At 32.4% G+C, this 14,529-nt stretch overlaps 1 protein-coding gene across 3 annotated transcripts in view; it reads left to right on the top strand.

Moving 5' to 3' along the window:
* LOC127702286 (deoxynucleoside triphosphate triphosphohydrolase SAMHD1-like) overlaps window positions 1-14,529 on the top strand; it is a 190,551-nt gene that overhangs the window by 90,922 nt on the left and 85,100 nt on the right. The gene's annotated exons all lie outside the window — the stretch shown is intronic.

Here is a 14,529-nt window from a genome sequence, read left to right as displayed (position 1 = left end):
GGTATCACTGTAATTGATTGAAATTTTCCTTTGGACCAAATTTTGGAGACTTTTGTGACATGTTCACCCCCTTTTTTTGCAATATTTTGTATCAAAGAAATGCAGATTGTTGCCATGGTTACACCCAAAAGAGATTATATTTCACCATTATAACCATTAGAAATCAAATCTATGGAAGATTTTCTTTCTATAAATATACACATGCATAACACAAATATAAAGCCTTATTTGTTAGAAAGGAAGGGAAAGAGGGTGTTTAAAAATTATGAGTGTCAATTTTAAGTTTTTTTCCTAACTGTGTATTGCTACCTTATGGCATTTGACAAAGCACAGAATTGCTTATTTTTAGACAAATCATACCACAAATCTATTGATATTTAGATTATAGATACAATTCTGAGGGAGAAACATCTTTTAGTATGACAATATATGTTAGTTTTGTTGTTTATTGTCCTTAGCAACCAATATAGACATTTTGACACAAAGACTTGGTTCGGTCATAAATTGATACTTTATTGGCTACCCCTTGGAAAAGAAACAATGCGCGTTATGTAGAAACCTCAGAAGGGAACGCTTTATATTTTTTCATGCGACTAAATCAAATTCATTATTTTAGCAAGTATAAAGTCACAATTTAGCATGAATTAAGTCTAAATTTGTTCCCGCTGTTATAAATTAATTCAGTATTTGCTAAATTTTAACCAAGGCTTTGGTATGCTAATACACAACAAAATTGACATTCTAAAGCCTTAAAATAGCTTTAACTTGTAAAATTTGTCTACTGTTAAGGTTAATTTAAGTTTTTAAACAAGAAAAGACAAGCACAGAAGGTATAGTTTTAGAAATTTGACTAAAAAAGGAGAATTTACACTTTGACATGGTATGTTTCACCAAATCACTTTTTTGTTGCAATTCAGTGTCAACTGCTAACCTTCATAAAATATTTATTTCTGAACCAATTTTCAAAACTAGCAGGCCAATTTGCTCATTTAAGCTAGCAGAACACAGAAATCCATTTAAAATGGAATTGGGAAAAAAAATGTTTATCCTTAAGGTAGCAATACACAGTTAGAAGTTTAGTTTCGCATTATGGCCATGGTGAATTTTTTAAATATGAAAGTTTTTGTACAATAAAATTGATTTTTAGATAATTGAAGAATAATATAGCCTTCTTAGTGGGTTTATATGAACATTTAGATTGTTTTTAGCATGTTTTATAGGCCATTTTTCTGTTTGACCGTCCGTATTATCCTATCCGTACCGCCCATAGGTCCATAAATTATAGTAGTGTTTATCAACAAAGATTTTGCGCTCGATCTTTTCAATTCAATTTTATGGAAAAACGAGCAGAAATGCATATGATTTTTTTTGGACCTCTTGATAGATATATGTCTATGGATTCAGGAAAGGTATCACTGTAATTGATTGAAATTTTCCTTTGGACCAAATTTTGGAGACTTTTGTGACATGTTCACCCCCTTTTTTTGCAATATTTTGTATCAAAGAAATGCAGATTGTTGCCATGGTTACACCCAAAAGAGATTATATTTCACCATTATAACCATTAGAAATCAAATCTATGGAAGATTTTCTTTCTATAAATATACACATGCATAACACAAATATAAAGCCTTATTTGTTAGAAAGGAAGGGAAAGAGGGTGTTTAAAAATTATGAGTGTCAATTTTAAGTTTTTTTCCTAACTGTGTATTGCTACCTTATGGCATTTGACAAAGCACAGAATTGCTTATTTTTAGACAAATCATACCACAAATCTATTGATATTTAGATTATAGATACAATTCTGAGGGAGAAACATCTTTTAGTATGACAATATATGTTAGTTTTGTTGTTTATTGTCCTTAGCAACCAATATAGACATTTTGACACAAAGACTTGGTTCGGTCATAAATTGATACTTTATTGGCTACCCCTTGGAAAAGAAACAATGCGCGTTATGTAGAAACCTCAGAAGGGAACGCTTTATATTTTTTCATGCGACTAAATCAAATTCATTATTTTAGCAAGTATAAAGTCACAATTTAGCATGAATTAAGTCTAAATTTGTTCCCGCTGTTATAAATTAATTCAGTATTTGCTAAATTTTAACCAAGGCTTTGGTATGCTAATACACAACAAAATTGACATTCTAAAGCCTTAAAATAGCTTTAACTTGTAAAATTTGTCTACTGTTAAGGTTAATTTAAGTTTTTAAACAAGAAAAGACAAGCACAGAAGGTATAGTTTTAGAAATTTGACTAAAAAAGGAGAATTTACACTTTGACATGGTATGTTTCACCAAATCACTTTTTTGTTGCAATTCAGTGTCAACTGCTAACCTTCATAAAATATTTATTTCTGAACCAATTTTCAAAACTAGCAGGCCAATTTGCTCATTTAAGCTAGCAGAACACAGAAATCCATTTAAAATGGAATTGGGAAAAAAAATGTTTATCCTTAAGGTAGCAATACACAGTTAGAAGTTTAGTTTCGCATTATGGCCATGGTGAATTTTTTAAATATGAAAGTTTTTGTACAATAAAATTGATTTTTAGATAATTGAAGAATAATATAGCCTTCTTAGTGGGTTTATATGAACATTTAGATTGTTTTTAGCATGTTTTATAGGCCATTTTTCTGTTTGACCGTCCGTATTATCCTATCCGTACCGCCCATAGGTCCATAAATTATAGTAGTGTTTATCAACAAAGATTTTGCGCTCGATCTTTTCAATTCAATTTTATGGAAAAACGAGCAGAAATGCATATGATTTTTTTTGGACCTCTTGATAGATATATGTCTATGGATTCAGGAAAGGTATCACTGTAATTGATTGAAATTTTCCTTTGGACCAAATTTTGGAGACTTTTGTGACATGTTCACCCCCTTTTTTTGCAATATTTTGTATCAAAGAAATGCAGATTGTTGCCATGGTTACACCCAAAAGAGATTATATTTCACCATTATAACCATTAGAAATCAAATCTATGGAAGATTTTCTTTCTATAAATATACACATGCATAACACAAATATAAAGCCTTATTTGTTAGAAAGGAAGGGAAAGAGGGTGTTTAAAAATTATGAGTGTCAATTTTAAGTTTTTTTCCTAACTGTGTATTGCTACCTTATGGCATTTGACAAAGCACAGAATTGCTTATTTTTAGACAAATCATACCACAAATCTATTGATATTTAGATTATAGATACAATTCTGAGGGAGAAACATCTTTTAGTATGACAATATATGTTAGTTTTGTTGTTTATTGTCCTTAGCAACCAATATAGACATTTTGACACAAAGACTTGGTTCGGTCATAAATTGATACTTTATTGGCTACCCCTTGGAAAAGAAACAATGCGCGTTATGTAGAAACCTCAGAAGGGAACGCTTTATATTTTTTCATGCGACTAAATCAAATTCATTATTTTAGCAAGTATAAAGTCACAATTTAGCATGAATTAAGTCTAAATTTGTTCCCGCTGTTATAAATTAATTCAGTATTTGCTAAATTTTAACCAAGGCTTTGGTATGCTAATACACAACAAAATTGACATTCTAAAGCCTTAAAATAGCTTTAACTTGTAAAATTTGTCTACTGTTAAGGTTAATTTAAGTTTTTAAACAAGAAAAGACAAGCACAGAAGGTATAGTTTTAGAAATTTGACTAAAAAAGGAGAATTTACACTTTGACATGGTATGTTTCACCAAATCACTTTTTTGTTGCAATTCAGTGTCAACTGCTAACCTTCATAAAATATTTATTTCTGAACCAATTTTCAAAACTAGCAGGCCAATTTGCTCATTTAAGCTAGCAGAACACAGAAATCCATTTAAAATGGAATTGGGAAAAAAAATGTTTATCCTTAAGGTAGCAATACACAGTTAGAAGTTTAGTTTCGCATTATGGCCATGGTGAATTTTTTAAATATGAAAGTTTTTGTACAATAAAATTGATTTTTAGATAATTGAAGAATAATATAGCCTTCTTAGTGGGTTTATATGAACATTTAGATTGTTTTTAGCATGTTTTATAGGCCATTTTTCTGTTTGACCGTCCGTATTATCCTATCCGTACCGCCCATAGGTCCATAAATTATAGTAGTGTTTATCAACAAAGATTTTGCGCTCGATCTTTTCAATTCAATTTTATGGAAAAACGAGCAGAAATGCATATGATTTTTTTTGGACCTCTTGATAGATATATGTCTATGGATTCAGGAAAGGTATCACTGTAATTGATTGAAATTTTCCTTTGGACCAAATTTTGGAGACTTTTGTGACATGTTCACCCCCTTTTTTTGCAATATTTTGTATCAAAGAAATGCAGATTGTTGCCATGGTTACACCCAAAAGAGATTATATTTCACCATTATAACCATTAGAAATCAAATCTATGGAAGATTTTCTTTCTATAAATATACACATGCATAACACAAATATAAAGCCTTATTTGTTAGAAAGGAAGGGAAAGAGGGTGTTTAAAAATCATGAGTGTCAATTTTAAGTTTTTTTCCTAACTGTGTATTGCTACCTTATGGCATTTGACAAAGCACAGAATTGCTTATTTTTAGACAAATCATACCACAAATCTATTGATATTTAGATTATAGATACAATTCTGAGGGAGAAACATCTTTTAGTATGACAATATATGTTAGTTTTGTTGTTTATTGTCCTTAGCAACCAATATAGACATTTTGACACAAAGACTTGGTTCGGTCATAAATTGATACTTTATTGGCTACCCCTTGGAAAAGAAACAATGCGCGTTATGTAGAAACCTCAGAAGGGAACGCTTTATATTTTTTCATGCGACTAAATCAAATTCATTATTTTAGCAAGTATAAAGTCACAATTTAGCATGAATTAAGTCTAAATTTGTTCCCGCTGTTATAAATTAATTCAGTATTTGCTAAATTTTAACCAAGGCTTTGGTATGCTAATACACAACAAAATTGACATTCTAAAGCCTTAAAATAGCTTTAACTTGTAAAATTTGTCTACTGTTAAGGTTAATTTAAGTTTTTAAACAAGAAAAGACAAGCACAGAAGGTATAGTTTTAGAAATTTGACTAAAAAAGGAGAATTTACACTTTGACATGGTATGTTTCACCAAATCACTTTTTTGTTGCAATTCAGTGTCAACTGCTAACCTTCATAAAATATTTATTTCTGAACCAATTTTCAAAACTAGCAGGCCAATTTGCTCATTTAAGCTAGCAGAACACAGAAATCCATTTAAAATGGAATTGGGAAAAAAAATGTTTATCCTTAAGGTAGCAATACACAGTTAGAAGTTTAGTTTCGCATTATGGCCATGGTGAATTTTTTAAATATGAAAGTTTTTGTACAATAAAATTGATTTTTAGATAATTGAAGAATAATATAGCCTTCTTAGTGGGTTTATATGAACATTTAGATTGTTTTTAGCATGTTTTATAGGCCATTTTTCTGTTTGACCGTCCGTATTTTCCTATCCGTACCGCCCATAGGTCCATAAATTATAGTAGTGTTTATCAACAAAGATTTTGCGCTCGATCTTTTCAATTCAATTTTATGGAAAAACTAGCAGAAATGCATATGATTTTTTTTGGACCTCTTGATAGATATATGTCTATGGATTCAGGAAAGGTATCACTGTAATTGATTGAAATTTTCCTTTGGACCAAATTTTGGAGACTTTTGTGACATGTTCACCCCCTTTTTTTGCAATATTTTGTATCAAAGAAATGCAGATTGTTGCCATGGTTACACCCAAAAGAGATTATATTTCACCATTATAACCATTAGAAATCAAATCTATGGAAGATTTTCTTTCTATAAATATACACATGCATAACACAAATATAAAGCCTTATTTGTTAGAAAGGAAGGGAAAGAGGGTGTTTAAAAATTATGAGTGTCAATTTTAAGTTTTTTTCCTAACTGTGTATTGCTACCACAGCATATGATATGGCAATTCCGATATTTCCGGAATAATACAATATTGTTACTTGTCAAAATTAATATCTATATATATATAATGTTTATTCAATAACAAATCATTATACCCTCAGAAACATAAATCAAAATAACACGATATATTATAAACATACAATCAATAAAAAAAAACACCAAGTCTAGCTATATTTGAAATTGTGATGCAATGCAAATTATGCAGAACATGTAGTAGGATAATGAGGGGAAAACTATACTACCTTCCGAAAAATGTATTGATACATAAAATGCAAACGTCAGATATTTTGAAAAGCCCAATTAACGGCACGGCCACCATACACATTACGAAACCCTTTTGCCACCCGTTTCATACTATGTCAAATATTATCAAGCAAAGAAAACTTTGTTCAGAGGTCCACCCGGTGCAAAATATTATTTTCGCCAGAAACACTTAAGACTATAAAACGCCGAGGTCTAAGAAAATAGACAAGAGTTTCTTGATATTTCATAATATATTTACAAAAACTAACAACTCAGAATATTAACAACAAAAAGTCCAGCTTCCTTCCCTAAAGAGATGCAATCTTGTTTGTCTCTATAAAAGCAATCATTTAATTTTCAAGATGAGGAATTTGGATCAAATTATGGATCCTGATTATTTTTTAGGCAAAATTTCGATCGTGGCATTGTCTTTCGGCACGCTGGTGCGCGCAATTTTTTTTTTTCTGAATTAAAATAATCTTTAATTTTGTGCCCCTTTTGTGTTCCGGCTTTTTTATTTTAACCAATTGCTCATCCTTGATATTTTCACCAAGAAACCCCGTCCTGCATTTGACCTCAAACATATCCCCCCCCCCCCGAATAAAACTAAAATTGTTACTTACTGAGGAGATGTGGATACATAATTTGGACGGACGGACGGATGCAAACCAAGATTCAGAGTAATAAAATAATTTCATGTCATGAAGCGATAATGGTAAATCTTGTGTTTGGAATGTTACACAATGTAAGAGAATATAAAATGTATATTTTATTAGGAATAAAATAAATATTTGTACCTACACGTAGATAAAAACGGGTAGTTATAAGCCCATTAATGATCACACTCTGTGACTCTGTCCCAATTTGAGTTTTTATAAGGCAGTAGCTATTTTTCTGGCGTGGCCAAAAAAAGATATATGCTATTTTGCCGGCTCTAGATATTAGTGGAAGCCAATATTGCCAGTAAAAACGATTTTGTTTACAGGTACATGTATTTAATTCAAAGAACTGACTATTATTTCAAAAACAAATTTAATTTGAACATTTTTGCTTCTGAAGCTAACTTTGATTGATTTTATCTGATTCTAGAAGTAATTTCAACTGCATGTTTTAATTACTATGATTTCCGCATTTTAGAAACATCCGTGATCCAAGATCCAATATTATATTGAACGTATTTGACAATCAGATGTATACAAAAATAAAATGAAATGGGAAAATCACGGTAGGGTGAAGAACCGCCTCTTAAAATCTGAGTTCCAAATTATTGTTTTGGCCGGCGGAGTTCTAGTCCAATTACCAAATTGCACCATTTTTTTTATATATATATATCTTTATTCTCATCACCAAATACATAGGTACAGAGAAGACATGCATGTAATACAATACATTAAATACATAAACATAAATATACAATATATACAACAACAACAAAGACAAAAAGAAATTATTCAGGAGGACACACTCGCTTGTTTAAAATTCGTATAAACTTACATAAATTTATGAGATCTGTCCTATTTGTAGACGACATAATTTCAGTAAATAATATAATATTTGGCCTTATACTAAAATTTCGATTTATAAATTTATTTCTCTCTTCTCTAAAATGTGAACAATTAATAATGTAATGGAATTCATCTCCAATATCTAGCTTACATAAATTACACTTTCTTTTTTCCCTTTCTATATTGTACCATCTTCCAAGTTCGACTGGAAGTTTATGGTTACATATTCTAAATTTGAAAAAAAATATGTTGATGGCCTAGCTGCTGACCGAAAAATAATTAGATTTTGCATTGTAGCGTGAACAAATTTTTATGCTGTCACCTGCTTCATGTAGTTCTATTTCACATGATAGGAAAAAAAATGTTGCTTTCCTTCTCATAAGAAAAAAAAAATTATCGGAGGAAGGTTCTGAAACACAATGAAAATCCCAGCCCCCCCCCCCAATAAGAAAATTGTTATTGCCTAATATAACCTTTTTTTCCTAATTTTTCGAAAAGTGCTTGATTTTTTCTACATTTAAGTGACGTCACAATTAAAAACATGACGTCATTTTTGGAACTATTGGCATTGCGCTTCCAAAATGTCAGACATTTCCGAAGATTCCGATATTGAAAGTGAAACGGATTCAGATGTTGATCTAGCTCAAGAGATCACAGAATCGGAGAGTAGCGAAGATGAAAATGTGCCGAACCAACGTCCATGGTTTAGAATCTACCCACCAGAAATAGATGAAATGCAACAGAACTTTGCCGAGAATGTTGGACTTCAAGACGCTCCTCCAAGGATTTCAAGACCTATATCTTATTTTTTCCTGTTTATGACAATGGATTTCTTAAGACAAATAGTTACAGAAACCAACAGGTACTATCATGTACATATTTTATCGATCCATGCTTTATGTATACATCACCAAGGAATTGATAAACATAGAACATTTTCATAATTTAAAACCAGACATAAGTCGAACATTTGAGCTGCTTATTTGCTTTAAAAAAGTTATTTGGCATTTTATAAATAAGTCGGAAGTTAAGACCCCGGGGGTTACTTCCTATATTTTTTGTGGTACGAGTGTGCCGCAAAACAGGGTCGCTTTTTCATGCCATGCTGGTTAGAACAGGGTCCCTTTTTCATGTCCTACAGGGTATAAATTTCTGAACTAGTCTAGAACATATAGGTCTCTATCGAGAACAAGGTATACATTTTCTGAGCGTGTCTAGAACAGGTATACATTTTCTGAGCGTGTCTAGAACAGGGTATGTTTTTCAATATTTCTGTTTAGAACAGGGTATGTTTTTCAATGTTTTCTGGTTAGAACAGGGTATGATTTGGCAAGTGCTGTCGGCACAGTTATACCCAAAAGGATAGTCAGTAACACCCCCCCCCCCCCGGGTTAAGACAATGAGCCCCTAGACGCTCATTTTACACACATGCATGTACGAAGAGACACTACATCATTTACATTAGAACAGTCACCATTGGCGGATCTATGATCGGCACACCCTCATTCACGCGGTTATAATCTTTACAAGAAAAAAACATTGTGCCTTTTCATCTTTTTTCATGATGTGTTGCCTTATTTCTCAGCAAAACAATAAAAAGTAATCTTAGCGCTAGCTCCTTTTTTCGTGGAGAAAGGGTACATTTTCGTGAGAAAATTATGACCGCTTGCTTCTTAAAACAAACAGTTTCAATGTAGAAAAAGTAACTTTCGATGGAAAACTTATAAAACCTATTTCTTTGCAGGTATGCAGACTATATTATTAGTAAAGACAGAATTCAACGATTCTCGCGCCTGCATGACTGGTTCAAAGTTGGGGTTTTAACATTGAGTGATCTGGAAGCGTTTTTAGCGGTTATTCTTAATATGGGTATCATTAAGAAACCGGTTATAACCGAATATTGGAATACAAAGTTTGCTAGCCGATCAACAAAATGGTTTAGAGACATGTTTTCAAGGAACCGGTTCTAATTGATTTTGAAGTTTTTTCATATAACTAACAATGATATGATTCCTAACCGTGATGATCCACAGTATTCCCCGACCGGAAAATTTCAATGATTCGTTGATTTGTTTAATGCCAAATCTAAACAATATTATTCACCAAATCAATCCTTAAGCATAGACGAAAGTTTAATAGGGACACGGGGCAGGTCAATAATGATTCAATATATACCCTCAAAGGCAGCGAAATTCGGTGTTAAATTATGGGTGCTTGCTGAATCAATAACGGGATACATTGTTCATCTTAATGTGTATAAAGGAAAGCTTTATGACCCAACCCCTGCCGGAATGTTACAGGGAAGTTACGTAGTAAATTCACTTTTAGACTCGTGCAATTTTTTTGATAAATACTACCACGTTGTCACAGACAGCTTTTTCACGTCACTTGATTTAGCAAAAGAACTACTGCGGAAAGGGACATTTTTGACTGGAACTTTACGTAAAAATCGTGCCATGCCAAGCTCTATAAAAAACCCGACAATAGATGAAACGAAGCTAAGTTTTTAAGACAAGGACAGTTATTGCTATGTGCGTATAAGGAAGCTAGGCGTAGGAAACCTGTCCGTCTGTTATCCACTGCATGTAGAGCCGAACTTAATAATAACGGGAAACCAAAAATGATTGAATATTACAACACAAAAATGGGAGGAGTAGATCTAGCTGATCAGCTTGTCAGCGCATATGTCGATGATAGAAAAACTATGAAAGTATGGAAAAAAATTGTATTCAATCTACTACAAAGAATGGTAACAAATGCTTATATACTTTATAAACAAAATAGTGATGCACCACGTCTCTCGAGGTTATCATTTCTGCAAAGTATAATTGAGGATCTCGCACAAGAGCATCTTTTATCACGTCAGCAAAGACTCCCTAATCGTGAACTAAATAATGCGCGCATACGACTCCGTAAGGTCCCCGACGGAAAGGAAAAAGATTGTAGCGGTTGTTCAGACAGAAACGGGTGGAATGGGAGAAAGAGAACGAGAACTGTTTGTGTTAGATGTGGAAATGGACTTCATAAAAAATGCAAACATAATCATGTATGTGTGGAAGAATAATGAATATATCTAAAATTGTGAAATCTATCTATTTATTCGCCATGTATATGCTAATGACTTACCCCCCACCCACCCACACACAAAAAAAAATCCAAAACAAAAACAGAATCTGTCTGCACTATGTGCGAAAGAAAAAAAATCCAAACACCAAACTTATTGCAAAGCTGTACAAAACATTTGAGTCGTAAATAATATCATGCAAGTAAAAGAAACAAATGGACTATCGATAGACAAAAGTGTTTCTAAAGAATAGGAAATTGAATGGAAATGGGGAATGTGTATAATAATATAGTATCTGACCCAAAAATTAGCCATACGCTATTTTTGAAATGCAACGCCAAGTGGAAGTGGCAAGTGCGCTCTTAGGTGGCGGGAGATCGACGTCACAATTCTGTATTGATGACGGCGTTGGTAACGTCGCTAAAATAACATCGGCCTAAAATCGGCCCTCTGGCACTGAACGTAGTATGTACAGATCGGCCCAAAATCGGCCCTCTGGCATACAATGGGTTAACATAGTCGACTAAGTAATAATGTTGATGGTTTTAAGTCCATAAGACAACGACCAACAATACGTAAAATGGGTATAATTTTGTGTTTCCATTTCGTGGATGTTTTTCCGAGCGAGTACTCGAGTATCGCTCGGTAAATCCAACGAGTAATTGAGTAGTAAATCTTCACCGAGTTGACATCCCTAAAATTTACCCATTTTCATTGACCTTTTCATGGAAAATCAAAATGAGTACTATTTGTGACGTCATAAATAAAACTCAGGAACGTAAATTTTCAACAAAAAAGGCTCATTTCCTATCTAGTCGCTGTATTAGCTATGATTCATTGTGATATTGGTCAATAAATCCTTATTTGAAATTTAGGCCAAAAAAGGGGGCCATTTTAGGGCCTTACTGAACCTACTTCTTTACTATTGGCTTCTTAATATATGTAATACTTATTCAGAAAATATGTTGTTTCTATATACGTTTGCCTTAGATAAGAGAGATAATTTGCTGCTTTCTATTAAAAAAATGTCACTTTCGGTCACATATGATAGCTTTCATTTACTTTTACTTGAAATAATGGATATAATCAGCCACTTTCGGTGTACCGAAGCTCACATCTGGTGCAACACGATAACTGACTTTACAAAGATTCCGAAAAGATATGGTTTCTATATACTTTTCCACCAAATAACGGAGATATATAGCTTTCTGGTTTACAATAGGTGTCTGCCGATGTCATTTAAAGGTTTCTTGAAGCTGATCCTTACAACATATAGTTTCTAATAGATATAAGAAAATGTGGTATGAGTGCCAATGAGACAACTCTCCATCCTAGTCAAAATTTATAAAAGTAAACCATTATAGGTCAAAGTACTGTCTTCAACACGGATCCTTGGCGCACACCGAACAGCAAGCTATAAAGGGCCACAAAAATGACTAGACGTGTAAAACCATTCAAACGGGAAAAGCAACGGTATAATCTATATAAAAAACGAGAAACGAGAAACACTTATGAACCACATCAACAAACGACAACTACTGAACATCAGATTCCTGACTTAGGACAGGTGCAATAATTGCAGCGGGTTTAAACGTTTTAATGGTACCAAACCTTCACCCTTATCTGAAACAATAGTGTAACATCACAACATAGAAAAATATACTATAAAATATCAATTGGAATTGCGTAACTCGATCAAAAGAAATGTTAACACCAGTGTACATACACTGAACAAATAAATTTGATCTATGATACAATGCAAATACAAAATGAATAAACAAGGGAAGAATAATTAAAGTAACATATTATACCGCTGTGAAATGTTAAACAATTTAAGAAAAACAATATGTTAAGATAAAAATATCAGCCATTTGCAATTACTGTAAACACAGGTAAATGAAAATAATTTTGTTGTTAGGTATACGTGTACAGTTCAAATGGAGAAAGGAAATATTTTTACAAAATAAATAATTTTGATGTTTATAGTACGAAGAAGTGAAAATGTATTGTAATACCAAACACTTATCAAAGCTGGTATATAGACCAGATAAAACCCTGGATAAGTAAACATTAAATAAAAAAAAAGCATTACAATTAAAACCCAATTGTTCAGAGAACAATTAAAGGTTTTTCCATAGCAATTTTCAAATTTATTGAAAAGAAGCTAGTTCTTGTTTACTCAAAGTTAAAACTGGCATCTTATCAGTTTCTTTATACTGATGCGATAAATAAGTGGTTTCTATATACTTCTGAGTGAAATAAGGGAGATAAATAGCTACTTCCGGTGAAGTAAATTTCACTTCCGGTCTCATATGATAGTTTCTTTCACACTGATTCCAAAAATATAGTTTCTATATACTTTTGCCTGTAAACCAGGAGATAATTGGCCACTTCCGGTTTATCGAAAGTCATTTCTAGTCTTTAGTGATAAGTTAATGTATTAAAATAACAAAATATATGAATTCCGAGTAGTTTTCCATGAAGAAAGTGCAAAAATGGATACTTCCGGTTTTCTGAAGGTCACTTCCGGTTGTCATTTTTCAAGTTCATATGTCACCCAACCTTTTGTTAAAGGTTATATGGCTTTATAATGAACCAAGTTGAAGTAATAATCAATTAACCTTATAATTAGACATTTCAGGGGCACTAACTCCTATAAGATGCCATTAGATTGTTTCAAACCAAATGTAACATATCTTCATTACAATAAAGCAAACATTTTGCACTTGTTCTTTCATATATATCTTTAAAAGTGTTGGAGAAAATGCAAAAACTAGGAAAAGTCAAAATTGAGAACTTGACCTTGACCTTTGACCTTGACATCATTTTCTAAGTTAGGACCTAGGGACCTCAAATAAAAAGATTCCATGGTTATACGGTTAACGGTTTATGAGTTAAAAAACATACCGACAAATTTATTTGATGAAGGTAGATAACTCCTGTAAAATTTCATAGAATCGCTTCGATCCAAATTAGCCAAAAATTCCTGAGGATGTAACAAACAATTTAGAAAAAGAATTTTGTCGATATCTTTTTTTTTTGTTACGAGGGAGATGCACACACTTGATAAATAGTGAATACGGAGATAACTCTTACAAAGAAAATTTTAGAATGGGTGAAAATAAAAAGCGCATAAACTGTATGATACTATATAAGAAATATCTTAGCAACATATTGCGAAACTTTTGCGGAAGAAAAAAATAATAATAATCAGAACAAATACAATAGGTCTTTCCACAGAAAAGGGGAAAGACCTAATTAGTATCAACAGGTCAAATAGACAAGAAAGTAAGATTTGAGAGTACTCGCAGTTACTGACAGCTAGTTAAAAGCCAAAAACAATTAATAATAAAAAAATCATGCATCAGAGACTAAGTACTTTCTGCTTAAATTATTTCAGAAAATGGCTATTTCCGGTTTGTACCAGGTCATTTGCGGTTGATATATTTCAAGATCATATGTCACCATATCTTTTTAAAAGACCCCATGACTTTATTTTGTACCAGTATGAAATAATAATCTATTGACCTAAAATATCCTATTTTCAGGGGCAATAACTCCTAGAAGATGTCATCAGATCGCTTTGGACAGAATGTACCATTCCTTTCTCTCAATAACCCGAACATTTTTTATCAGTTCTTAGGTATCTACCTTTTGTAGTTTGAGATGAGATGCACATACAAGCAAAGGACAAAACTTAGAACATGAACTGACCTATGAGCATCATCCCATTTTCTATTTGGTGGATAAATGACATCAA

The sequence above is a fragment of the Mytilus californianus genome, unplaced genomic scaffold (genome assembly GCF_021869535.1).
Source record: "Mytilus californianus isolate M0D057914Y unplaced genomic scaffold, xbMytCali1.0.p SCAF_5, whole genome shotgun sequence".
In the NCBI taxonomy this organism is placed as follows: Eukaryota; Metazoa; Mollusca; class Bivalvia; order Mytilida; family Mytilidae; genus Mytilus; species Mytilus californianus.
This window is presented reverse-complemented; position numbering and strand designations above follow the sequence as displayed.